This window comes from Hemiscyllium ocellatum, chromosome 2, assembly GCF_020745735.1.
Source record: "Hemiscyllium ocellatum isolate sHemOce1 chromosome 2, sHemOce1.pat.X.cur, whole genome shotgun sequence".
Taxonomy (NCBI): Eukaryota; Metazoa; Chordata; class Chondrichthyes; order Orectolobiformes; family Hemiscylliidae; genus Hemiscyllium; species Hemiscyllium ocellatum.
In genome coordinates this window covers 109,923,348-109,951,020 of record NC_083402.1, presented here as the reverse complement: position 1 = coordinate 109,951,020, position 27,673 = coordinate 109,923,348, and the positions used below count along the sequence as shown (strand labels likewise).

At 39.9% G+C, this 27,673-nt stretch overlaps 1 protein-coding gene across 7 annotated transcripts in view; it reads left to right on the top strand.

Annotated features, from left to right (window-relative positions):
• LOC132824506 (tyrosine-protein kinase JAK2-like) overlaps positions 1–27,673 on the top strand; it is a 249,526-nt gene that overhangs the window by 68,641 nt on the left and 153,212 nt on the right. The window contains exon 1 of one of the 7 annotated variants that reach the window (XM_060839142.1): positions 22,732–22,839. The exons of 5 other annotated variants lie outside the window; for them this stretch is intronic. The gene's annotated coding sequence lies outside the window, so the exon portion shown is untranslated. Of the gene's footprint in view, positions 1–22,731; positions 22,840–24,685; positions 24,700–27,673 lie in introns of those variants that run through there. One more of the 7 variants, XM_060839152.1, reaches the window with a different exon arrangement.

Here is a 27,673-nt window from a genome sequence, read left to right as displayed (position 1 = left end):
AGGGATGTGGCCCAAATGCAGGCAAATGGGACTAATTCAGTTTAGAAACCTGGTCTGCATGGACAAATTGGGCCGAATGGCCGGTTCTGTATTGTATGACTTTATAAACAGGGTCATGATCAAGCAATTCTGCTGGATACTGAATGGAATTTCTTCAGTCTTGCTAAGCTGTGAAAAGTCTGGCTTTGCCATTACCTGATTTTAAACTGCATAGTAGTAGTCATGGAGGTAAAATTACCAGTAGACACATCAAGATGGGTATCCATATTAAAGTTGGTCTTGGGGAACCCAAACTTAGGGACTTCAGGTAGACAGAGGAACCTCGATTATCTGAACGACACAGCGGGGAGTATTTTGTTTGGATAATCAAATGTTCGAATAATTGAATGCTGAATGACGCATTTAGCCAAGCATCAGGACCTTGCAATCTTGTCTAAAATTTGGATAATCGAATGCCTGATAATGAGGCTCTTCTAATTGAGAGCCAGCTTGAAACCTGGAGCTCATGACAGTTGAGTTGGTACAGGAGGGGAGGTCAGTGAGCAGCATTTTGGAAGGAAACCACATTAAATCCATGCTATGTAAATAGGGCATTAAGGAAAGGCATACTTGTTGGGATAATACTGTGGATTGTAGGGCATGTTGTTCGGGCAGTTGACATCTAAATACCCCACAAATATTTTTGATCTCCAAGCAGAGGATCCTTCAACCCTGCTGTACACCATGCTCCCCGACGTCATAACACCAATAAGCTTTAAGCGGTCTTAACCAAATATTCAAAGTTAGAATGCATAAGATTTACTATACATCACTGATCCCTGACTTTCTTTTTTCCCCATTTTTTTCCTGTCATTGCGTGCACATTATGCAATAAGACACTCTACATTTAATCAGGCAATGTTAGAACAAAGGCTAGCAATTGACAGAGAACAATAGTGTGAGAAGAACGAATGCTGAATGTAAAAGACCAAGATTCCTTAATAAGATTTCATTGTTAGTTCTTACTATAATTATTGAGACAGATTCAGAAAACAGTACATCTGTGATATGTGAGTACTATGTTTCAACAATTAAAGAAAAATTCCCCTTCAAAGTATTGTGCAAATGACACAGTATGACTGCCAGTGAGCCCCTGATCCTCTGAGTGTTGATGTGGTAACAATAACATCTTAAATACTTAGACATAAAGTATGGAAAGAGACACTTCGGTCCAACTGATCCATGCCAAACAGATATCCAAATCCGACCTAGTCCCGTTTGCCAACATTTGGCACATATCCCTCTTAAACCCTTCTGATTCAATTCAAATCCTCCAGTCCCAGCAACACCCATCTAAATCTTTAATGCATGTTCTCAAGTTTAACAACATCTCATTTCTTGAAAACATCGGAAGGTATAATAGTGAATTGCATGCTTTAATGTTTTATGTTTCAACACGTACTGAAGATATGGAGAGTGACACTGATGAAATATTCAGAGTATGAATATTAAGGAAAGTAGTGCAGATTTTACTAGCAGAGAATGAAGAGAATGATTAGAAATCACTGTAAAATTTCTAAATCTAATTAAATTTGAATCAAGCTAATTTAAAGCAAATGTATTCATTGTGAAAGCAAAATATTTTTTACAAATTGTTTTTGAATGCGTTTAACTATGCACTTCATATTTGTGCGATTTAAAATTGTGAATTAAGCTTGAATGCAAGAATCTAAGTGGCTGAGTAGTTGAATGAGATATTGGGCATGTCAAATAAGTTACTTAAAGGAAACCATTTCCCTGTCTGATGTTCAGCTTTAATATTTGTCCTGTTCAGTCCGTATGCCCTTAGGGTGACAAAGTCAGTCAGTGACTTCCTACAAATTTTGTTTTAAAATCACCTTTCATTTCTCATCTGTGGTAAGCAGCTCTGATAGTTTATGAATCTGAAATAAAATGCTTGTTTTAATTATAATCAAAATTATTTGGATTGTCGTTTTTAAAAACTCATCTGGTTCAGTTATGTCTTTTATTTTGAGGGGAAGGAAAACTGCTGTCCTTACCTGGCCTGCCCTACATGTGAGTGTAGACCCATAACCATATTGTTGTCTCTTAATAGCCCTCCAAAATTGTCCAACAATCCACTTGGTTCAAGGACAGTTAGAATTGGACAATAAGTGCAGTACATTCACGTTCCAAGGAAGAATTTGAAAAAGAGGATTGTGTGTCCAGTTGCATTGAAAGCAATGAGGGGCAATTTCGATCTTTCTGGTCAGCAGAAACAGCATGGGAAGGCAGTTTATAATCAACCAAATGTGTAGAACACCCATGTTGCACTTCGTTCTGCTGTCCTCTATTTTTACCTGCTGTTCTGAGTAGGCTGAGAGGACACTGGTCTTAAGATGGTAGTGTCCTTTCTTTTAAAATTACAGATAAGAGTTTGATTATATCATTTGACTGCAATTTGAATTGCTGTTCTGAGCAGTCTGTGGCTTTCTGTTATATAAAGATAGCAGAACAGTAGGTAGGTGGGGCCAGAAGAGGCCCAAAAAAGTTATGCATTTTGTCTCAAATTCCTGATGCCTGGAGGAACAAGAATGTTCCTCTGCTCTGTAAGTTTGATCTATCATCTCTGCTCTCCTTTTTCCAAAAACACACTTCCAAAAACCCCATCCCATGTCCTGCCCAAGTTCTACTCTCCGTTCTGGCTGCCTGAATTTATGCTTTAGTTGTCTTTGTCACACCAGGACCAGGAGTGCTGTCGGTTTAGGGGTGACAGTTTTAGGGTTGCGGAGGGATGGTTGTCTGGGTTTGAATTCATCTTGTTGCAGTCCTTTTTTTTGTGCTCTAGTTAAGCTTATAGGAACAGCTAGAAAACATAGTCCCATGACTGAAATGAAAAAATATTTGACAATTATTGTGTCTCTTACATTGACTTCAAACTGGGATAATGAAAAAGACTGCTAAAGTCCCTAAGTGACATTTGTTCAATTTTCAGCAACATATAAAAACTGAAGGATACTTATGTTTATGAATTTCTTTTCTCCTTTCTTTGGTGAATTGTATTTCCAGAATTTCTATAAGACAGGCTCTGTCATTTTTAATCTGACATAAGATGTTGCACCTTGACAAGATTATACCCAGAACACTCAAAAGTATCTGGTCCACCGGAGAGTACATACAAGTGATCCATAATTCAGAGTCAGCTGAGTCAACTCCCAGCAACAGTTTCTGGATTCATATTAAGGAGCAGTTTCTCTCCCTCCTCACTCCTGCTTTCGCTCTCCCCTCTCCCCTCTCTCCTCTCTCTCTCTCTCGCTCTCACACATTAAAAGACTAGCTTGCATTAACAAAATGCACTGAAAAGGAAAGGTTCCAGGCTACTTCACTGAAGTGTGTACAAAATTCAATGGAGTGACAAGAGTTGCTAGATAGATTTGAATAGTTCGGATTTCCTCCTGTTGGAACTGTTATTCAATGTGTCACCTATCATTTGACAAAATCCAAAGAAACCTCTCAGAATGCTACTGATCCCATGTATGTGTTGAGTCAATCCAAAGAGTTGCCACTTGGACCAAATCGCTGTAAACCTTTGCATTCTCCTGCCTGCATTGAATATCTTTCACCTCTTTCCAGTAACGCTCCCTCTATTTATTTTTTGTCTGTTGTTTGGATATCCAAGGTCCCTGAGCGGCTGCGGCTTCCAAAAATGGGAGCCAATGTGCCGACATGCTAGTCTGTGTTTGTGCAATCATCCAGCTGCTGCAGCTTGGAGGGTACATTGCTGTCAATTCTCCCTTCCTAATCTCTCAGGAAATTTTTATGCTTAGAATTACTTATTTCCATTTCCTATCCCAGCTGTATTCTTGTTTAAATTCTTGCTATTATGTCAAAATCTTGAAATTTCATTAGTGACTCCTGACACTAATTTCATTATTTATACTCCATTCATTTATAACCTGTATATTTAGATTCGTAGTTTTGATTTTTGTGGTCTGGCAACTTTATTTTTCTTGCCTCCACATATGAAGGTTTTTTTTTCTTACACTCTGAACCTCTGCGTTCCATGTGCACCTTTTTAAATGTGGAAGTGCCTATTCAAATCTCTTACGTTTGCCTCCACTACCACATTCACCTTCTCCCAAATGTCTCAGCCTATCCTAGTTAAAATTCAAACCCCAAGATTCTTTTTAAGATCTTCTCTCAAAAATATTGATGATAATTCTGATCTGAAATATGCCAGTACTTCTGTCCCAGAGCCAGCCCTAATAACTCTGAATGCTCATACCATACGCCTTTTTCTCTCTCGGTTCTGGATTTTTGCTGAGTCACCTGAGACTCTGGGGACATTTTAAAGATGGTGCTGGGTGACAAAATCCCAGTGCAGATGTTCACCCCATTTCTGACCGAGAAGGAGGGGAAAACAGCTGGGATGTGACTCCCACATGTCAGAAACCCAAATTCAGCAGAGCTGATTGAACTCAAAACATGTTAGGGCCAGGGTCCTGGTGAATTGTGTAACAAGGGTTTTAGGACAGATTTAAGCTAATTACTGGAGTGGAGGCTTCAAGGAAGGAAAGTTTGAAAAATTCAAAGAACTTAGAGAGCAGGGGTGTGGGGTAGTGAAGAGGCAAATAATCATTGAATTGTGACATGAAGAGGTAGAATATGTTAGAGTGCAGCACAAATTAGAACTAGAGCGATTAATAATGGCAAAAGGTCAAGGCTTTGAAATTCTTAATCTGAATGCATGCAACATTTGAAACAAGGTAGATGATTTGATGGCAGAAATGGAAATAAATAAATATGACCTGATAATAGCTATTATGGAGATCTGGTTGTAGGATAAATAAAACTGGAAGCTCAATATTCAAAAGATGTTTGACATTCCAGAAGGTTAGGGAAAATGAAATGGAGGTGGGTAGCTTTAGGAATAAAGAAAGATATAGTTGTATAGGTACATCTATTCCATCCGCAGTGGTATAGGTGCAATAGCTCATCATTTGGAATCAAATAAATAAAACCAATATCTGTGGATGCTGGAAATGTGAAACAAAAATAGAAATTGCTGGAGAAACTCCGGTCAGACAGTATTTATGGAGAGAAAGCAAAGTTGACACTTTGGGTCCTGTGACACTTCCTCAGAAAAGCTCTGGAGAAAGTTCACCAGGACCCAAAATACTAACCCGATTTGTTCTTTCCAGATGCTGCCAGATCGGCTGAGTTTTTCCTGCATTTCCTGATGATGTGAAATCAGTTATGTAGGAAATAAGAAACATCGTAAGAAAGAGGTCACTGGTGGGAATGGTTCAGAGATTCCTGAAGAGTTGCCTCACTGTAGGAAAACATACAAATTGGGAAATAATTGAGGCATGTAAGAAACTCCCTCCAATTGTCATGGTTGACTTTAATCTGCATGTTGACTAGACAAACGAAAGGGCAAGGATGAAATGGAAGACTAATTTCTAGGGAGTATTCCTTAGAGTAATACATGGCAGAATCCACTCAAACAAATACGTTACCTGAGATCTAGTAATTTGCAATAAAGTGCAATTATTAAGAAATCATGCCATCGAAGATCTCGGAAAGCATAATGGTCCCAACACTGCAAAATTTCAAATTCAATTTGAGAGAGAGAAAATTGAGTCTCAAACCAGTGTCCTTAACTTAGATAAGGGCAATTGTGGAGATATAAAGAAGGAATTGCCAAGAGTGGGCTAAGTTAATGGGGGATCCTTGGAGGATGCAGTTAGGAAATTGATATCTGGAAACACGAAGATAATATCTAACAAGTATTTTGTATCCTTCTTTACAGTGAAGGACGTTTAGAAATCACACAGGATTAGACTTTTGAGAAACCAGGATCTCCTGGTCTCCTCCATCCTAGGATTTTGAACAGAGTGGCTCCAGGGCTGGTGGAAGCATTGGTTTAAATATTGTCAAATTCACTGGGTTCTAGAAGGGTTCCAGCAGATTGGTAACCTGCTAATGTGATTCTTCTGGAGATAGGAACTGCTAGTAGACGAGGAAGGGAGTCAGAAAGTCGAAACTGGACTGGATAGCCTATCACCTGTTGTTGAGGAAAATTTCGGAAGTCCTTTTAAGGAAGAAATAACTACATATTTTGATAACCTTCATCAAACAGTCATGTTTGATACATTTTCTGTAATTCCTTGGAGATATAATGAGCAGATTTGATAAAAGCAAGTAGTAAATGTAGTGTATTTGGGTTTCAAGAAGGCTTTCAATATAAAGGGTTATTGCTCATGGTACTGTAGTTAATGTATTAGTATGGATTAAGGATTGGTTAACTCGCAACAGGCTAAGTATCTTTATGGGTATTTTTCAGATTAGAAAGATGTAACAAGTGGAGTGCCACAAGGATTAGATTTTCTGCCTCAATTATTTATTATCAATATTAATGACTTGGCGAAGGGTCCATGGTGTAATGTGTCCAAATGTGTAGATGGCACAAAAATAAGTGGAAGGGCATGTTGTTGTGATATGGATATGAACTGTCTATATCCCTTAAAGATTCCTTGAGTGAGTGATCAAAAATTTGAAAGAGTTTAAAAATGTAAAGTGTGTGTGATGCCGTGCTTTTTTGTATAAAGGTTCAAAAGGCAGCCTACTATTTAAATGGAGAGAGACTCAAAAAAGTGCAACATCTGGAAATTATTGTGTAAGAAACACTAAAAGGCAAAACAAGTCATTGGATTTTTTTTCTTTTGCTGCACATTATGTTACAACACAAGGTAAACACCCACCCCCGTCCCGCTAATTTAAGTCAGCAACACAGAAAAGATTCACCTCTTGCTGTAATTTATGAAAATTTGAGAGGCAAAGAACTATCCCAAAAGTCATTATTTAAAGTAAAAATTAACAACTTTAAAAAAAAATCTAACTGCGATATTAACTAACATCTATTTACAACTCCTTTATATAAACCTATCTTTTATCCTCCCCTCTAGAATAGTGGTGTGATTTAAAAAAAAATCCCAATTACGATTTACAAAAAAATTCAAATTTCAAAAATCTGCCAGCTGTCAAATCTTTTCTTTGTAGCTTCCTCTGTCATCTTCTTAGGGTTTCTGGTTCACAGGTCGTTGATAAAGTTACCTTTAAGCGAGTTATTCTGCGGGCAGTCTGCATATGTTGGTGGCTTGGCAGTTCTCCCCCACTGTTCAATTTTTCCTGGTCTTATACCCCAAAGCATCAGATCATTTCAAGGTTTTAATTTTGTCAAAATACCAAATTCAAACTTGATTGGAGTTTAGTATCTTGGGGCATAGTTTAAACTGGCTGAATTTGAGTTTGTTTTTGTCTCATAGCAACCAAAATGTTACATTGTAAATTCTCTAGCACTCTGTGTGCTTGCTAAGTCCTTACTGTCTTAAAGGTACAGTACCCCTTACATCCTCATAACCATAAATATTATTTGTGAAAATTGGATGTTGAGCAACAAAACAAAGCAAAACACTGTAGATGCTCGAGTTCTGATATTGAACAAAATAGCTGGAAAAACCTAGCAGGTCTGGAAGCATCTGCTGAGAGAAACAGAATTAGTTTTCAGATCAATGACCTTTCATCAGAACTGGGGAAACATATTAGAGAGGCTGTCAGGGTTTTAGCAGGCAAACAGACAGTGAAGAGGAGCCTGGGAAAGAATAAAAAGAAATATCCGTGAATAAAACACCAAAAGAAATGTGGATGTTGGAAATTTGAAACAAAAACCAACATCCAACATCTCTGTCTCAGAATTGCTGCAGTGCTGCAGCGAAGCTCAGTGCAAGCTGGAAGAACAGCACCTCATTTTCCTCCAGCCTTCTGGACTCAATATAGAGTTCAACAGCTTTAGGGTTTGAGGCACCTTCTCCATGTCCTAGCTCCAACTCCCACACACCAGGCCTTGGTATCACACTGAGTCATAGAAATGTACAGCATGGTCAGCAATTACACACAACCTATTGTTAGCCACTTGTAATCCCCATTAGCAGCTATTAACTCTCCTGGGCTGATTGTTATCCATTCCTTTGTCAGTCCAACTGTTCTTCAGTCTCTTTGGGCTGTATCTGCATCTATTGTTTTTTACTTAGAGAGAGACACACACACTCTCACACTCTGAGTGAACGTCCAGAAAGATGCATTGACGAAAGGAGTGATTGTGCAAGGCAAAATTAAATAATAATCTGACAAGGAAAGAACAAATAAGAAATGTGGAGGAGGTATTAATGGGATACACTGGATCATTGCCTACAGAAACAAAAAAATGGAAATTGTTAAACTTCAGGGAGAACCTAGAAGGTTGTAACATGCTATTCCTTGAGTTTGTTGAGTTTTGTTGGAATTGGGCAGGAGGCCAAGGACAGGGACATCAGTGGAATTGGGAAAAGAGCTAAAATGTCAGATGGCCTGAAACCTGAAGTAAATGATTGCAGATGCTGCTGAAAACAGTTGTCCAATCAACGTTTGATCATCTTGTAAACAGCCGTTGCAATGCACTACACTGCAAAGAGTGTAAGGAAAGTTGCTCTAGTACCTGGAGGAGTGTTTGTGAAATGACCTGAGCAACACTGAAACAATGCTGTGGTGCTGCTGTTTTCAGCCAGCCTTTCTCTTAGGGTTGGCTGAATGACAAGTCTTTGTCAGCACCTCCTACCTCCCATGAAGCTATGACCTTAGCAATGAACATCAAGCCATAACTTCCTTAACTGTAACTGACCTCTCCTTCTTGGGAGATCTATCTTCCAAGCAAGGACTTTGTTCACAATCAGGAGGTGAATGTTCTGAGGGGTGTTGGTGTTCACGGCAGTATAGTCAGAATCCACAGGGTTAGGAATGAGAGGAGGGAGGTGGGTGGGAATTGTAGGGAGGGGGGAGAAGATTAACAAGATTTGATTCCAGCATGGGTGAAAGTTGGAAGATCAATAAATATCCAGGATGTTGCAGCCAGGTTTGCTTCTCATAAAGAATCAGAGATATGTGCCTCTCTAGGGCTTTGGTTGTGACATTAGGTTTTCAATACTAATGGCAAAATTCAGCTTGTCTTCCAAAATTCCAGGCAAATATTTGGAGGCTGACATTGAAAAGAGAACCAGTACTCCGAGGAAGGTAGGGGATGGTTAGGGGGGGGTTTAAGCTAGTAGTTAACTTAGATTTAGGGCCGAAAAGTAGTTTTCATTAAAGTTAACAGTGGAAGAGAGGAGACTTCAGCTAAAGTTGCAACCATGAGTGGGTGGCCATGGTTAGGCATATGCATTTTTTTTAAAAAAAAAGCTTCCGAGGCAGCAAGCCACCTTAGGACCATTTTGAAAGCCATTTGTAAAAGCTAATATGTGAATGTAATTGTTGGAAAATTTTGTACCAGAGTCTACATTCTGTTTCCCTGCCCATCTATTTTTCACGTTCAAAATGTGCAAAAATTTCCTTTGACAATGCTTTCACCTATATCTACTTGTTTCCATAATGTACTCATCAAACTCCTCTTTCCTGGCAAAGCCACATGACTGTAGCAAACCCATGTCGATCAACTCTCACCCTGAAGCTTTATATATAGGTTCTCCCTTCAGCTGTTCAACAGACAATTGCCTCCTAAAGGATCTGTTTTTGAACTTTTGTTTAGAAATTATCTCTTTTCTCTTTTTGTGAGACTTTTCACTTAAGTAAAGAAAATTAACACAAATCACAATCAGTGCAGTGGCTGTTCAACAGAACAATTGAAGTGTCTATTCCAGTGTTTTTAAGTCTTTTTCATGACGAATAGAATCATCGAGTCCTACAGCACAGAGACAGGCTCTTTGGCCCAAACTGGTTCATACAGACCAATATGTCCATTCACACAAACTCCGTTTCCCTGCACTTGGCTCAAATCCTTCTAAACCTTCGCTATCCATGTATTTGTCCAAATGCCCTTTAAATGTTGTATATGTATCTGCTTCAACCACCTCTGCTGGCAGCTCATTCCATATGCGTATCACCCTTTGTATTTTTTTAAAAAAGGGTTGCCCCTCAGGTTCCCTTTTATTCTTTCCCCTTCAATCTTAAACTCATGCCCTCTAATCTGTGATTCCCCAAGCCTGAGAACAAGACTGAGTGATTCACCTTATTCATGCCTGTCATGATCTTATACAGCTCTATAAGATCACCCTCAGTCACTACATTCTAAAGAAAAAAAGTCTTAGCCTGTCCAACCTTTCCCGATAACTCAGTCCCTTAAGTCGTGGCAACGTCCTTGTAAATTTTTTCTGCACTTTTTTTTTCTCTCAGTTTACTAACATCCTTCCTATAGCAAGGTGACCAAAACTAACGATAATATTCCAAATGTGGCCTCACCCAACGTCGTGTATAACTGGAGCATAGCTTCCAAACTTCTGTACTTACTCAATATCCTGACTGAAGAAGGCCAATGTGCCAAAAGCCTCCTTCACTGTCCTGTCTACTTGTGACTCCAATTTCAGAGAACTGTACACTTGAATGCTCCCCTATTCCACTGTTCAAGAGGGACAGGTTGCACTTGAAGTGGAGGGGGACCAATATCCTGGCAGGCAGATTTGCTAGTGCTACAAGGGATAGCTTAAACAAAATTGACAGAGTGTAGGATCCTCAACAGCAAGGGGGCAAGTATGAGGCTGGAAGGAATTACATAATCAGAAATAGAAAGTTGAAAAGACAGGTGAGGATGGAACATGAAATGGAGCAAGGAATGCCTGCTAGACTAAATTGCATCAATTTCAATGCAAAATGTTGCAAAAACCCATAATATTTATTTTGTTTTTATAACCAATGATCAGAATCCATCATAAGATTTTGACAGACTGAAGGCCTCCATGATTTTCAATTTATCGTGCCTTGCCTGCTCTCTACAATAGCAGTTCAGGGCTAATTTCAAGCCTCACTCTCTCCCAAATGTACTCTGTATTTTTTGCTTCTGCTTCAATTGTTTGTCCACTTTACCCTTAGATTTTATTTTTTATTAACCAGTTCAGATGTGTAATGATATATATCTGGAGCAGGTGGGACCCGAGCCTATGACTTCTGGTCCAGAGGTAGGGACACTACCACTGCACCTCACGGGCCTTCCAAGAACTACCTTGGATCTTTGACTGGCATGGAGATGATTACCTTCTGCGCTTTGTGTCTACAAATCTAAGATTTCTGTTCGGGACCAGAATTTGACAAATTTAAATATTTTCTAACTGGCCTCTTCAGAGATATTATGAGACACCTTGGAAGCCTTGTACGCAGGCCTCCTGGCTCAGCGATACAGACATTACCACCGTGCCATAAAATCTTTCCAAGAACATCCTTTTTCCCCCTTTTCCCTAAGAATCACTTAAAAGATGTCACTGTATCAACTACATGTGTGACTAATGTTCATGTTCATTTGATCTAAACTCATTACTGACTTTTCCAATCAGAGAAGTCAGCTTATTCAGCTTTTGAGACAACAGGGAAAACACATTCACTTCATAAAAACCAATGTATATTTTAAATAAACATTTATTTTGACAAATTCAAACCACATTTCTTGTTTCACCTTGAAATTAAAGGTGTATTCTAAATTATTTATTCATGGTCAATTTTCACTAAAGTATATTAAGTTGTGTAATTTGATTTATGATCATGAGAACTTTATATATAGAGTAATAGAACTGAGAAGTGTTTGACTTGGTTAAGTTTACACAAAGGAAGCAGATGTTCCTGCCAGTTTGTTTTTGAGCTTTGGTCAGTTGATTTGCAGTTTTTTTTTAAAGATCATTTTTTTGCATTATGTGCCTAGTTAATATCTTGATGGATCATAAATGTAAGCATTTCTATTTTGTCATTGATATTAAATATTTCATTTAAAACAAATGACTTTTTGGTTTAATGTTGGCAAATATATAGTATCATTGCTAGAATACAGCAGCAGGATTTAAAAAAAAAATCTCATTTTGATAATGGACGAGTTGGACTGAAGGGTCTGTTTCCGTGCTGTGCATCTCTATGACTCTCTTTATGATAATCTTCTAAGTTTCATCAAACATCCAAATTTCAGATTTGCTTGAATTTGCAACTCATTTGAAACTAGATCTCTATAATCATAAAGTTAGAAGGTCTTTGTGAATTTTAGATTGTGATTTTGCTTTGTACAATACCTTGACCCTTAATTTTTTTAAATATACTTTATTCCTTTAAAAACAGTTATTAATTAATCATTTATTGAATAGCTCTGGCATTCTTATTCTGACTCATCTGTTCAACATCTACGTAATGACATTTATCTGTGTAATCATTTTTGCATACAGTGCGTCAGATCTGTGGGTGGCACCTTAGATCAGTCCATGTCAGGAAAATAAATCAAATGTCATGTATTTTTTTTTCTAATCAGATGAAATAATTACCTGATACCAATCAGTTTAAAATAGATGTCCAGTAGGAAAATTACCTCTTCTACAGTGTAGTATTTCAACTAACTCATTTTGCTGAGTTAATTGCCTTCAGTCTTTCTTTCTAAAAAGTCTTTCTATGTCAATTTAGCTGAATGTGTAGTGAGGGAAATCTTGTACCAATGATAGTGTCCTTGAATCTGACTCAGAAGCTTCAAGTTGAACTCTCCATTTTCTGGTAAAAAATGAGGTCTGCAGATGCTGGAGATCACAGCTGCAAATGTGTTGCTGGTCAAAGCACAGCAGGCCAGGCAGCATCTCAGGAATAGATGCTGCCTGGCCTGCTGTGCTTTGACCAGCAACACATTTGCAGCTCTCCATTTTCTGTGCTGTCGATCTCTAGAAAGTGGACTTGGATCAAGGAAGGTGCATTTATAATGTGACCAAATAGATTGAATATCAACATGTAAATCCTTCCAACACAAGTGGGTCGTGGAACCTCTGGCATCACGATGCACAACTTTAAGGCTACAACATGTATGCAAAATTACACATTGCCACAGGAACACATCACCTCTATGGGAGGGGAGTCAGTTATCTGAATGGCTGCTGTCTATTAAATTGGTGCAAAGGTTCAATCCCTACTTTGGCTGCAGTGAATTCAAGACCTGTCTCCTTGTTCTACCCAAGGATGGAGATTGTGAAGCTGTGGGTTTGATGTGTTTCAGGCAGAGAATCAAAGAAAGCTATATATGTGTGTGGCATTATGCATGAAAATTCAAAAGTTGAGCCCAAAACTCATCAGGATTCCACATAAAAGTCTCTCTCTACTTTGAATACGGCCCATTTTTCGCCAAGCTCAGCCTATGCATTGTAATTTATAGTTATTCTTTCTCTCCTGTTTACTTATTTAGTGACTTGAGCTCTCATGACTGTGTTCATTTTTATTTCTGTTTTTGTTTTCAATACAATAGAAGCCAGTTGTGGGTCCTTGCTATCGATTTAAATGATTGGCCAACACAACCACTGCATGAGTCATAGATATGTACAGCTTAGCAATAGCCCCTTTGGTCCAACTCATCCTTGCCAACCAGATATCCTAAATTAATTGAGTTTCATTTGCCAGCATTTGGCCTGTATCACTCTAAATCTGTCCTTGGGTTTATTTGTTGCATTTCCTTTTCTGAATGCACTCACCCTATCCCACAACCCTGACTTGCTGCTTCCCCAGTCAATTTGCCACTTCCATACTCTAATTTGGTTAGTCACTCCCAAAGTCCTCCTTTGAAAACTATACATCCAGTTTTGTGCTATTATTCTGTATTAGGAGGGAAATCAAAAGAGATGGTGGATAGAACAGAGAAGTAAATAATAAGTATGAAAAATGAAAATCTGGAAGAGCAAAATTGAGTTGCGTTCACATCTGGAATGTCATTAGAAGCGAAAGCCAGACACCAGATTCCACTCGACTGTGGATTTGAAATGTGAATTCTGCTTTCACTTCACAGATGCTGCCAGATCTGCTGAGTTTCTCCAGCAATGTTTGTTAGTTGAGTGGATCAATACGGTATGTTGCTACTTATCTTTTAGCTGGCAGTATGGCAAATTGAATCTTTTGCTTGTCATTTCTTTAAAGTTTTACCATCAATTTTTGTCTATGTGGCATTTTGTGGAAAACTCCTCTGGTTCTTTTTCACTGCTGTGAATATTTAAAGAAGGACCATGCTAGTTGTTTGGCTGCCTGTCCTGTAGGGTTAGTTAAGTTTGACAATGACAGGAAAATCTCTTGGTGGAGGTCATCATTTCTCATGAGCAACAGATTGCGTTTTAAAGTTTTTTAAAAAAAAAATGTTTTTTTTTCTTGGCACCCAAAATGTGTAACAACAAATGAAATACTCCTTTGGGTGCAGCTAAGATGAGTGTCTTGAACGCTCTTGGTGCAGGATAATATCCCAAAATGTTTTTAGTGAATCGTTAGCAAGAAAAATTGACACCAAATCATATTTGCAAGAGTGACTACCAAAGTAGGTTTCATGGGGATTTCTCAGGGCTCAGAGAGAGGTGGAAAGGTTTGGATGGGGGAAATATGGGGAATTTCAGGCGTAAACACATCTGCCAATGGTAGGGCAAAAGAGTGGGGCACGTGTGAGCTGCTAGAGTTGACCTAAATGTAGAATTCCTGGTATATGTCTGAGGTCAAGGAAATTGTGAAGAAATTAGTTTGAGTTTGTGTCTTGCACATATATGTTCTGTAGGAAACCTTAGCAGCCAGTTATGTGAACAAAAACTCATGTGATATATGGTGAAAATTCTGCCCTGCATACCTCCCAAGTAGCACCAAACTTGTCTGGTTTCTCCATGAGCATGTATGTCTTTTTAGAGCACAAAAGCAATTTTCAATAGGGCAAGTTATCAGTCTCCTACTACAATGCTGAATGCAGCATAATGCAACATGTAACTGACACTGTGTAACCCTAAATGACTTGGGAGGAGTTTTCATTCTCAGAGTTTCCTGCCAGGATGTCTGTGAAGAGGCACATTCTTCCTGTGAGAAGCAGAGGCCAGTTTTAGTTAAAAATCACACAATACCAAGTTATAGTCCAATAGATTTATTTGGAAGCATGAGCTTTCAAAGTGTTGCTGCTTCACCATCTGATGAATTAGCAGCACTTTGAATGCTAGTACTTCCACATAAATCTGTTGGACTATAACCTAATGTTGTGTAATTTTTAACTTTGTCCACCCCAATCCAACATTGGCACTTCCAAATCAATCTAGTTTTGGTTTACCAGTGCAGCATAAAAGCCCTGTTGGCAATGTTCTTTTTTTTCATAGTATCCAGTTAGGTAGCAGTTTTTTGTTCTTTAAAAAGAAAACCTCCTCTGTATAAAATGGAATTGCTTTTCCATAATCAACTGCAAATGAATATTTTGGGAATTGATGATGCGTATCACCTTGATTTGTTTGTCAGAGGCAACAAACAACTTAATGTGCTTCATATCTTGGTCTTCCAGAAATTAATAGGTTAAGAAAAGGTATGTTTAAAAGTTTACTTCAGCATGTTCAGAAGCTTCTCTTTGTTCGAATCCGGCCCTTTTTGTATTTTCTTCCATTTCAAGACTTTTGCAAATAGAGGCTGAACCTATGGGCAGCTATCAACTACCTCTTGTGCAGTGGGATAAACGAGCTTCGTGCTTCATTACAAAGCATACAGGAGTGCAAGAGGGGTACCTGTGCAGTTCATATGCAGCTGCTGGCTTTACAGAGATGAGGCGTTATTTCTCCACCACATTGCAATAACAAATAGATAAGTTAAACATTTTCTGATGAAATATGCTGAAGTGATTTAAAAGAGATTGAGCAGTAAGTTTGAAGCTTTCTATACACAAGGCAACTGCCCTGTTATAAATCTGTGAAATTTGGCCTGAAAAAGGTCCTTTGCCTTTGTACTCAGGTGGCTTATAGAATGAGATGCAACATAAATGGAGATCTGTCGACCATCAGACTTCTCTACGCATTCCAGCAGTTTTTGATGTAGCAGCAAATCATTTGCATTGAAGAAAATAACAACAACAGAAAAACAAAGAAAAAAGTGTTTTCTGTAGATGCTACAAGGTTTTTGTTTGAGCAGTGGTTTTTTAAAAGCCTGTAAATTAGGAAAGGAGTCCCTTCCGTCACACCCGTGTAGAAAGCCACAGGCCTCTATCTAGAGAGTCATAGAATGATACTGCATAGAAACAAACCCTTCGATCCAATTGCTCTATGCTGACTGTAATCCCAAACTAAATTAGTCCCACCTGCCTGCACTTGGCCCATATCCATCCAAACCTTTCTTATTCATGCATTTATGCAAAAACCTTTTAAATGTTCCAATTGCACCCATATCCACCTCTTCCTCTGGAAGTTCATTCCACACACGAACTACGCTCTGTGCGTGTGTGTGAAAAAAAAACACACAAAAGATTGCCCCTCATATCCTTTATAAATCTTCCTCCTTTTATCTTACAAATATGCCCCCGAGAGTTGAAATCCTCCACCTTAGGGGAAAAAAACCTGCCATTCACCTCTTATCTATACCCCTCATTATTTTAAAAACCTCTAAGGTCACTCCAGTGAAAAAGCTCCTAGGCTATCCAGCCTCTTCTAACTCAAACCTTCCACTCCTGACAACATCCTGGAAATCCCTTCTGAACCCCCTCCAGCTTGGTAATATCCTTCCTGTTACAGGGTGCCCAGAACTGGACATTGTATTCCAGAAAAGGCCTCACAAAGTCCTGTTTTAAAAACTTCACATTACTTCCCAAATCCTATGCTCTGTGGTATGAGCAATGAAGGCAAGTGTGCTAAATCCCTTCTTAACTACCTGATTCATTTTTAACCAGTTGAACATCTCCTTAGCTCGCTAATAAAACCTGTTCAACACCATAGATGTTATATTGTAAATTTTTTAAAAAGTCTCTTTTTAGACTCTCAGAAGTATAAAGAGAGTATTATTACACATTTTGAGTGCAGGAGTGGAATTGTTACTTTCAACCTTTTGTTTTTATTTCCCAGAAGTGGGCGAGTGCGCTTGGAAAAAAGAGCTAACATATGCTTAAATTAATATTAAAGGATATTACCAAGCTGGAGGGGGTTCAGAAGGGATTTCCAGGATGTTGTCAGGAGTGGAAATTAAATTAATATTAATTCTGCAGAGTAACCTATTGTGTACAAAGTAAAATGTGTTTACATTCACAGATAAAATGTCTAAATTGTAGCTTTTCTGATTGGCATGAGTAAGAGGTATGATGACATTCAACGGATTAAAAGCAAAACTTGCATTTATATAGTGCCTTTCACAACCACAGCCAATGAAATACTTCAAAAGTATAACCAATGCTGTAATGTAGGAAACCTGGCCTGAAATCTGCCAATATCAAACACTGCCATTATCATCATACCGTAGTAAAAAATGAGGTCTGCAGATGCTGGAGATCACAGCTGCAAATGTGTTGCTGGTCAAAGCACAGCAGGTTAGGCAGTCAGAGATGCTACCATTATCATCATACCATCAACCATTGTTCAATGAAGATTGCAGGAACTGCTTCCAGAAACAACATCAGACATGCCTAAAGAATTGGCACCAATTTGGTGGTGCTGCAGCACAGGATTAAATGGCTGCCACATCTCCGAAGCAGCAGGGGACAGGACCTAAGCAATCCTGCAACCAATGGATCTGCAATCTTGCCACGAATGGTGTTGGTCAATTTAACGAGTAACAGAAGGAAAAGGCTGAACAATATCCACATCTTCTATGGTGGGGGAATCTCAAGATATCAGTATAAAAGACCACGCTGAAGCATTTGCAACCATCTTCAGCCAGAGGTGCTGAGTGGATGATTCACCTCGTTGTCTCCTCCTCAGGTCTGCTGCATCACAAATGCCAATCTACATTCTATTCACTCCATGTGATATCCAAAAATGGCTAAAGGTGCTGGCCACTGAAATGTTATGGGCCCATACAACTAAAAACTTGTCCTCCAAAATCAGCTCAACCTTCACCAGCCTATCTCAATCTAGCTGTAACAGTGGCATCTACTTGGGATTGTGAGGAATTGCCCATGTATCCCCTGTTCACAAAGAAAAACTGGACAAATCCAACATGCACTCTCACTGACTTAACAACAAATGATGTCAAGAATCATCAACAAGCAGCATGTACACTACAACCTGAAAATAGAACGTTACCAGTTTTCATTTGATCGATGCTGTTCAGCTCTTCCTCATTCCAGCCTTGTTTCAAATGTAGAATTGAATTCCTGAGTTGAGCTGAATGCACGGTGTGTGGTCAAAGATTCCTAGAAAAATGAATTTCAATGAGATTTTGGAGAGAGAAATCTCCATTGATTGGAGCTGTGCCTAACAAAAAGGAGGAGTTTTGTGGTTGTTGACACAGGCCAATTATCCTACCCTGCTGACATGGTTTCAGGGTAGTGTCCGAAGCTCAACAATCTTTACCTGCTTCATGAATCATTCTCCTGCCATCATTAAGGTCAAGAATGTCCAATAATCAATAAGCAACCAAGTTTGCTGATATTTGCACACATTTTATGACCACTTAGATCCTGAAGCAATCCATATTTATATACAACCAGACCTATGCAACTGTTAGGCTTGGGCAGATAAGTGGCAAATAACATTGACATCACAAAATTTTCAGGTAGTTACCATTTTAAGTAAGGAAATCTATCCATTTCCTGTTGATATTCAATGGCATGACCATTACTGAATCTCCCATCATCCATATCCCAAAGGTTACCATTGATCAGAACGTGAACAGACCTCTATCTGGTTCCCAGAACAGGTAAGAGGCTTGGAATTCTGTGCAAGTAACTGCCCGCTTGACTCCCAAACATTATTAATGTTCTTTCATTTCTCCCATGGTAATTAGTAGACACTGAACAATGAAAGAACGTAAGCAATGAGGTTAAGTGGAATTAGATTTGAGTGAAACAGCATTATGAAGATTCACACAAAAGCACTGTCCAAATATTGAAGATATCCAGTGTTGCACTGTTGTCTATTCTTGTATTATATAGAACCTTTGTCAGTAAATTGGTAAGCTATACAACAGTTCAAGGTTTTTGCTTGAATCTGGCATGAAAGCTGTCATTGTCAGAGACTGGGATGTGTTCAGCCTTATATTGGAAACACATTTGATTAGTACTAACTATTGTATTAAGATATCTAAACAATCCAGTTCAACAAAAAGTTTGAATTTCTCCAACTTTCTTTAAGAGTTATGGTGTATATCATAGGTTGTGTCCAGATTTTAGAAAAATAGTCTGAGGAGTATTTTGCAAATGTTTTTTGCTTTCATAGAGAATTTGTTATAGTTTGTAGATTGAATTTAACACACTTTGGTTGCAGCTAAACTATGATCACATAGTCTGCTCTGCAATGTTAGTTCAGGCAGCCTGCACAACATGTGTTTCTTCATGTATGAACTAATGTGCCTTCACTAATATCTCCCAAATATTTTAAGTACTGTTCCAAATGTCTTTTTTTATTATTGACAATGCAATCAGTTGTGAAAGTGCTTGCTCCTGAAGTTTGCTTCTGGTCTGTGAAATGTTCATGTAAGAAATGTCTATATGGTGCTACCCACAACATTGGGACTACTGCCCTACAGGCTATACCTTCCCTTACTGAACACATGTCTGGAAAAAATGACATCCACTGTTTCTGAAGACATGACTAATGCTAGAAACTTCAGCAGAAGAAGCTCCAAGCTCAACCACAGGTTCGAGACAAGACAAAAAATAAACTGCAGCTGCTGGAATCCAAGGTAGTCGAGCAGGAGGCTGGAAGAACACAGCAAGCCAGGCAGCATCAGGAGGTGGAGAAGTCAACATTTCAGGTGTAACCCTTCAGGACTGTAGAGAACTTCTTCAAAGTAGGCATCCTTTGAAGAGACTTCACCAGTGGTACAAAAGTGCAGATGCTGGAATCTTTCACTGCCGTTCACAGCAGTAAGTCTACCTAGCATGCTTTGAACACTCCGCGCACCTACTGATGTAGCAGCAGCAGTTTTCTTCGTGTAACTAGGATTTCCGTGTTCTTGTGGCTTGATTGTCATCAACGCCACAGCTGGAAGGAAGGAGAATATAGTTTTCTGGCCAAGTCTAGCTGCTTAGTGCTTAGTGCTGGGTGTATCACTGGGCACAGCCACCTTTTAAGCTCACCCTCTAGCCCACTGTGGAGCTGGTACCTGGGAGCTGTGGAGCACTGACCATGCAACCTCTGAGGAATGACTTCCCATTTGTTGTTCTACAAGGTGACTATGGCATTGAGAGGGTTACAGAAGAAAACTGAAAGGTAGAAGTAAGCTAGAGCTGGTCAGAAGATAGATTCTGAGCAAACTGGTTGATAAGCTTGCTGTATTTTTGTTGAATTGTGTGTTGGTAACATAGACACTCAGCTGGATAACCATCTTTATGCCCATGTATAATTATCCTGGATGACCTCAGAGCTGCTTGTTGTATCTATTTTGAGGAGGACCATGACAATGGGATTACTTGGGGACCTCATTGATCTAATGGATACCCTCCATGATTTTGAGTACCTCTATTAAACTTTCTTTGGGGACAGCATGTATTGCCCATTCCTAATGACCCTGATGAAGTTGGTGGTGAGCTGCTTTCTTGACCCAGTGTATTACTTGGGGTATAGGTACTGCCACAATGTTGATAATGAGTGTGTTCCAGGATTTTGTCTCCGTGTCATTGAAGGAATTGGAATATGGTTCTAAGTCAGGGCAGTACATGGCTTAGAGAACTTGCAGGTGATGGTGTTCTAGTGTATCTGTAGCCCTGTCCTTCTAAGTGGCAAACACTGCAGATAGTTCTATTCTGTTCTACTTGGAATAAGATCAACTTTTCTCATCTCCCCAGTTTCCAGTGAAATCTCAGTTACCTGTGTAATTATAAAAATTTATGGTGCAAAACGTTGATGAGGCTTGCACAAAAGTGCGATATTTTTTAATACGTTACAGATATGTAATCATTCTAGTGACTAAATGCACTCTTCAGTGTATTACTATGCTATTGCAGACCTGAAGGTTCTTGGTTCAAATCCTAGACAGCCAGCTTGCATGCACCAGATCGCTGAGAATCAACCCTTCGGTGAGGGAATGGGAAATTCCTAAAAACTGACTTGACTTCAATATTCATTATATGGAAATATGTTTAAAAGAAGTTGAAGTTTAGAACTTGCAGTTTAAATACTCTCAAAAGCAAATCAAAACTCCAGTAATCTTCTTCTAAGTATTGAGTTGCCTTGTGTCAGCGCATGCATTCACCCTTGCAGTATGGTGGACACACTTGCTGAGGTTTGGTGCTAATTAATACAATAACCTGAAAACGTTCACTAGTTGGCCGGGCAGGTAGCAGAGAGAATCCCAGTTTATGTTGCCAATCCACGTCCTTTCAATAGAACACTGGATTTCATACCTAAATTGTGAGCACTGTTTTTCTTTCCACTGACGTCACCTGGTACTTTTTTTTCAGGTTTTCGATATCTAGACTGTTTATCAATTCTGTATTCTAAGGCCCCCAATTAATGGGTTAAAATTAACATGGAACCATTCAGGTGGGGTTAGATTCTCATTTTTATTTCTTTTTTAAAAATTGCTTTGTAAATTTTGTGTGAGGGCATGAGGGATGTTTTAGATTACTTAGTGTGGAAACAGGCCCTTCGGCCCAACAAGTCCACACCGACCCGCCGAAGCGCAACCCACCCATACCCCAACCCCTACATTACCCCTTACCTAACACTACGGGCAATTTAGCATGGCCAATTCACCTGACCCGCACATCTTTGGACTGTGGGAGGAAACCGGAGCACCCGGAGGAAACCCACGCAGACACGGGGAGAACGTGCAAACTCCACACAGTCAGTCGCCTGAGGTGGGAATTGAACCCAGGTCCCTGGCGCTGTGAGGCAGCAGTGCTAACCACTGTGCCACCGTGCCGCCCATCAAGCTTTTGCTTGAGTTCTTTCTCCTTTTCAATCAGTAAACAGCAAACACATCCAGGTGTGACAGGCAGCTGCAGACCCACACTTGGCTAAACTCATCAGTTACTTTTCCTTTATTCTTATGTGGGGTGAGTGTTGTTGAAAAAGCCAACACTTGTTAACCACCCTTAGTTGCTGTGGATTTGGAATTGCTTGTAGGCTGTAGCAAAGGTTTCTTTTCTTAAAGGACTTTGGTTAACCAAATAGGTTTTTTAAAATAAGTAGTTCCATAGTGACCATTTCTGAGACTGGTTTTCCAGTCTAGTTTTATCAAATAAATTCAAGTTCTACCAGCTCCCATGGTGAGATTTGAAGACCTAGCCCCCATCATGTTACCACGATGCCACCATCTCTCTTTGAATGTCCAATTGTTTTATACCATTACTTTGAAACATAAAATATCTCATTTCCAATTTATTTTTATAGGATTGGGCATTTTAATGCACCTAAAATACATAGTAATCTGTTATGGACCAGAGAGGAAAGGAGAGAAAGAGCTTGTGTTTCTTTAGTGCCTATTTCTATCCTGTGGATATCTCGGACCTCTTAACTATGCTTTTAAAAATGTTTTCATTAGCTGTATTCATTGAAACATTGGCAGAAATTAACAAAAGCTCCCACATCTGCTGTAGTGACAATCAAAACAGAAGTGAGGTTCAATAAAAGTTACAAAACATGTTTGAAGATTGACATTGACTACTTATCCTTTTGTGGGTGGACGGTTGAAGGAAGGGGAGGAGATTAGCTCCGGCTGTTCCAGCTCTCTAATCTCTCCAAGCCAAATGTTGTAGGCTGATAGGAGGGGGTTGGTTGTTTACCGTAGCTGTGGCTCATGCTGTTTTCCTTCAGCATGCTGAAGACAGCAGGCTGACAACTAAACCAAATTCTATAGGGTTAAATGTAACAATTGCCCTGTGCCCATCACAGTGGAACATTTATGGTAAGTGTTGAATTACAATGTTTGGAAAATTGAGCTGACAAATTGGGAGTTGAGTTTGGCCAGTGTAAGTGTTGCCCTTTTTGTAAACTTTCTTTTATAAATTGTACTTTTTTAAGTTTTAAAAATATGAAACCTTATTGTTTTCAAACAAAGCTGTGCTGCCAACTTTTGCCATTTTCTTCTTTCTTTTAACCCGAGCTTTATAGTATACCTCAGACTGAAGCTTGCATCTCTGTCTCAATTTTTGTTGACCGTTTATGAAACCTAGAACTCAAGCGTCCAGGTTTCTTGTTCAAAACTTCATAAATTCCATTTTCAATTGATCAAATTATGCAGGGCAAAACAGGAACTAAGTCCATTGTTTTGTTAACTGCTGAATTACCAATCTTATGGGTTTGAATAAAAACATAAATTTCTGGAGAAACTCAGCAGGTCTGGCAGCATTTGTGGTGAGAAAACGTTTTGAGTCCTGTGACCCTTCAGAACTAAGAGGAGCTGGGAAATAGTGTATTTAAGGTGGTGATAAGATGGGGCGTAAGGAGTGAGTGGATAGGTGGAGACTGTGTCCAGGGAGAGAGAAAGAAGGTTCAGCAGCCGGGTGGATGCTTGTTGGGAAACCAAAGAAGGAGAAAAGCTGCTAATGGGGACAGTGATTAGGTAAACGTGGGTTGGCAGAGCTGAAAATATTCGAAAGTGTAGTGCTGGAAAAGCACAGGCGGTCAGGCAGTATCCGAGGAGCCGGAGAATCAATGTTTCAGGCATAAGCCCTTCATCACGAATTATTCATCAGGCTTATGCCTGAAACGTTGATCCTCCTGCTTCTCGGATGCTGTGCTTTTCCAGCAACATACTCTCGACTCTGATCTCCAGGTTCTGCAGTCCTCACTTTCTCCAACTTACCTCTGCGCTGAAAGCAGTCCATCGTGACAGGGCCTAGGATTTGGGTGTGGGTAAAGGACCTGGAAGAAGCTGTTCAGTCTTCAAAATTATTGAACTCCATGTTGAGAACCGTGGGCAGCAAGCCTGAAACACTTAACCGTTTACCTGTACGTCACTAAATTGATTGTACTATGTTTGCTGCTCGTGATGTGTCTGCTCTACATTTGGGAGACAAAATGCGTGATTGCTTTGCAGAGCACCCATGTTCTGCCTGTAAGAATGACCCCAAGCTTCCAGTTGCCTTCCACTCAACACACCACCGTGTTCCCTGGCTAACCTATGTCTCTGGCTTAGTGCAGGCTGGGAGAAAGTGAGGACTTCAGATGCTCACGATCAGCACAACAGGTCAGGCAGCATTCGAGAAGCAGGAGAGTTGATGATTCGGGCATAAGCACTTCATCAGGAATGTGGGGGAGGGGAGGGAAAAGGGGCTGAGCGATAAATATGAAGCGGGTGGGGTGGGGACGGGGGAGGTAGCTTGGAAGGCAATAAGTAGATGAAGATGGGTGATGGTGATAGGTCAGAGCAGAGGGTGGGACAGATAGGTGGGAAGGAAGATGGACAGGTGGGGCAGTTCAAGAGGGCGGTGCTGAGTTGGAGAGTTGGATCTGCAATGACGTGGGGAGGGAAATGAGGAAGCTGGTGAAATCAACATTGATGCCCTGTGGTTGGAGCGTCTCCAAGGCAGAAGATGAAGTGTTCTTCCTCCAGGTGTCAGATGGCTATGATTTGGTGGTGGAGGAGACCCAGGACTTGCATGTCCTTGGCAGAGTGGAGGGAGAGTTGAAGTGTTTGGCCACAGTGGTGGGGTTGTTTTGGTCCCAGTGTCCTAGGGATGCCCTCTGAAATGCTCTGCGAGTTAACGTCCAGTCTCTTCAATATAGAGGAGACCACCTCATTTTCCACTTCGGGACTGTGCAGGTCTGGGACTCAACATAAAGTTCAATATTTTTAGGGCCTGATCATTTCCTTCCATGCCCTTTTACCCACCACCATCCTCAAGGCTATGTCATGATGTGGGCTGTTTTCAGCACCACCTACCCATTTTCACCTAGTTGTTATCCCCATTATCAGCTTTTCTCCTTCCCTAGTTTAAGGTGTAGGTTTGCTCACTGAGCTGTAGGTTTGATATCCAGACGTTTCATTACCTGGCTAGGTAACATCATCAGTGGCAACCTCCAAGTGAAGCAAAGCTGTTGTCTCCTGCTTTCTATTTATATCTTTCTCCTGGATCGGGTTCCTGGGGTTTGTGATGATGTCCTTTCCTGTTCGTTTTCTGAGGGATTCATAGATGGCATCTAGATCTATGTGCTTGTTTATGGCGTTGTGGTTGGAGTGCCAGGCCATGTGGTTGGCATGTCTTTGCTTAGCCTGTCCCAGAATAGATGTGTTGTCCCAGTCGAAATGGTGGTTTTTTTTTCCATCCGTGTGTAGGGCTATGAGGGAGAGAGGGTCGTGTCTTTTTGTGGCTAGCTGGTGTTCATGTATCCTGGTGGCTAAGTTTCTTCCAGTTTGTCCTATGTAGTGTTTGTGGCAGTCCTTGCATGGAATTTTATAGATGACGTTAGTTTTGTCCATGGGTTGTACTGGGTCTTTTGAGTTTGTTAGTTTTTGTTTGAGAGTATTGGCGGGTTTGTGTGCTACTAGGATTCCGAGGGGTCTCAGTAGTCTGGCTGTCATTTCTGAAACTTCTTTGATATACGGTAAGGTGGTTAGGGTTTCTGGCTGTGTTTTGTCTGCTTGTCGTAGTTTGTTCTTCAGGAATCTGCGCACTGTGTTTTTTGAGTATCCATTCTTCTTGAATACGTTGTATCGGTGGTTCTCCTCTGTTTTTCGAAGTTCGTCTGTGCTGCAGTGTGTGGTGGCTCGTTGGAACAGTGTTCTGATGCAGCTTCGTTTGTGTGTGTTGGGATGGTTGCTGGTGTAGTTGAGTATTTGGTCAGTGTCGGTTTTCTGAATACGCAGGTTTGTAATTCTCCCTTGTCCTTTCTTTCTACTGTGACGTCCAGAAATGTGAGTTTGTTGTCAGTTTCTTCCTCCTTGGTGAACTTTATATCTGTGAGGGTGTTGTTGATGATGTTAAATGTCTCTTCTATCTTGTTTCGTTTTGTGATGACAAAGGTGTCATCTACATAGCGAACCCAGATTTTTGATTTGATGATTGGTAGGGCTGTTTGTTCTAGCCTTTGCATTACTGCTTCTGCTATGAATCCTGATAGTGGAGATCCCATGGGTGTGCCGTTGGTTTGTTTGTAGACTATGTTGTTGAAAGTGAAGTGGGTGGTGAGGCACAGGTCCACTAGCTTCATGATGTTTTCATTGGTAATGTGATTGATGGTGGTTGGGGTGTGTGTGATCTGTTCTAAAAGTGTGGCGAGTGTTTCCCTTGCTAGGTCGATGTTGATGGAGGTTAACAGTGCTGTTATGTTGAATGAGGTCATTTCTTTGTCTTCCTCTATTTTGGTGTTTTTGATGATGTTTTAGGAATTCCTGGGTGGTGTGGATGGAGTGCTGTGACTCTTATACTAGGTATTTCAGTCTCGCGTGTAGTTCTTGGGCCAGTCTGTAAGTTGGTGTTCTGGGTAGTGAGACTATAGGTCTGAGGGGGGCTCCTGGTTTATGGATTTTTGGTAGTCCATAGAATGGTGGGGTGTTGGTCCCATCGGGTTTCATTTTCTGGAATTCCGTCTTGTTTAATTGTCTGGAATTGTGTAATTTTCTTAGAGATATGTAATTTTGTTTCCTAATTCCCTAGCTTACTATCAACCATCCCTTTGGCTGCCTAACTTCATTTTTCTATCTCTCTGGAATCTCTCACCACCCATCTATTTACTTTTCCTCTCCATCACTCCCTGTCATCAACATAATTAACACCTTTTCCTAGCTATGATCAGTTCTAAAGAAGGGTTACTGGATTTAAAGTATTAACTCTTTTATGTGTCCACAGATGATACTGATTTTTTTTCCCAGCAATTTCTGTTTTGCTTTAAGATCTTCAACATCTGCAATTTTTTACTTTATTCTTATGATTTGATTTGCTTTGCAATTTGTTGATACTTTATCTGATTTAATATCATGCAGATTTACAGGGCAGCTATGATACTACCTGACAGTTTCATCAGTTTCTAAGGAGGTGTGGGTGGAGGGGAAAGGAAAGAGGAAATTGCATGATTGTAATAACAGTTTTGCATCTTACTTCCTCTTTCATGTGTGACCAGGAAACTTCATCAAATAAAAGTTTGAAGATGTATTCCTTCACGTCCTTAAATGATTTATTACAAATTAATTATTTGTGTTTGAAATGCCATGAAATGCAAATTGAGATTTTGAATATTGTTGAAAAGAGAGACACCGTATCAAAGCTTTTTAATCTTGCACTCGTCAGGAGAAAGACAAGGATGCCAATATCAAACAATCCACAACAATTCATACTACAGAACAAAATGGTGCTGAACAGTCGAAATGTCAACTCAGTTTGCCCAAGGTTTTGCAATGGGGAAACCAATGAGGAGCTATTTGCTCACTGTTCTTTCAGGTAATTTTTGAAAAAAGGAGCAACACTTGAATTCTTTTTAACATATAAATTTTTGCAATCCTTTTCAAATTCAGCATTTATCCTAGTGAGTGCAAGATGAAGATCTTCCATAACATGCCTCTCCTTGCAGCACTATTCAAATTGGGGTTTCTCGGCCATTGGATTTAAAAAAAAATTACATTCCATCTTGTTCAGCAACTGCAGCATGATACAGTAGAGCATTCTTGACGAGCACAATGTAGGATATCAAGTGCTTTAATTCTCAGAGACTGTGTGATGTGATTTGTGCTTAAGCTTATAACCACCTGATGAAGGAGCAGCGCTCCAAAAGCCAGTGCTTCCAAACAAACCTGTTGGACT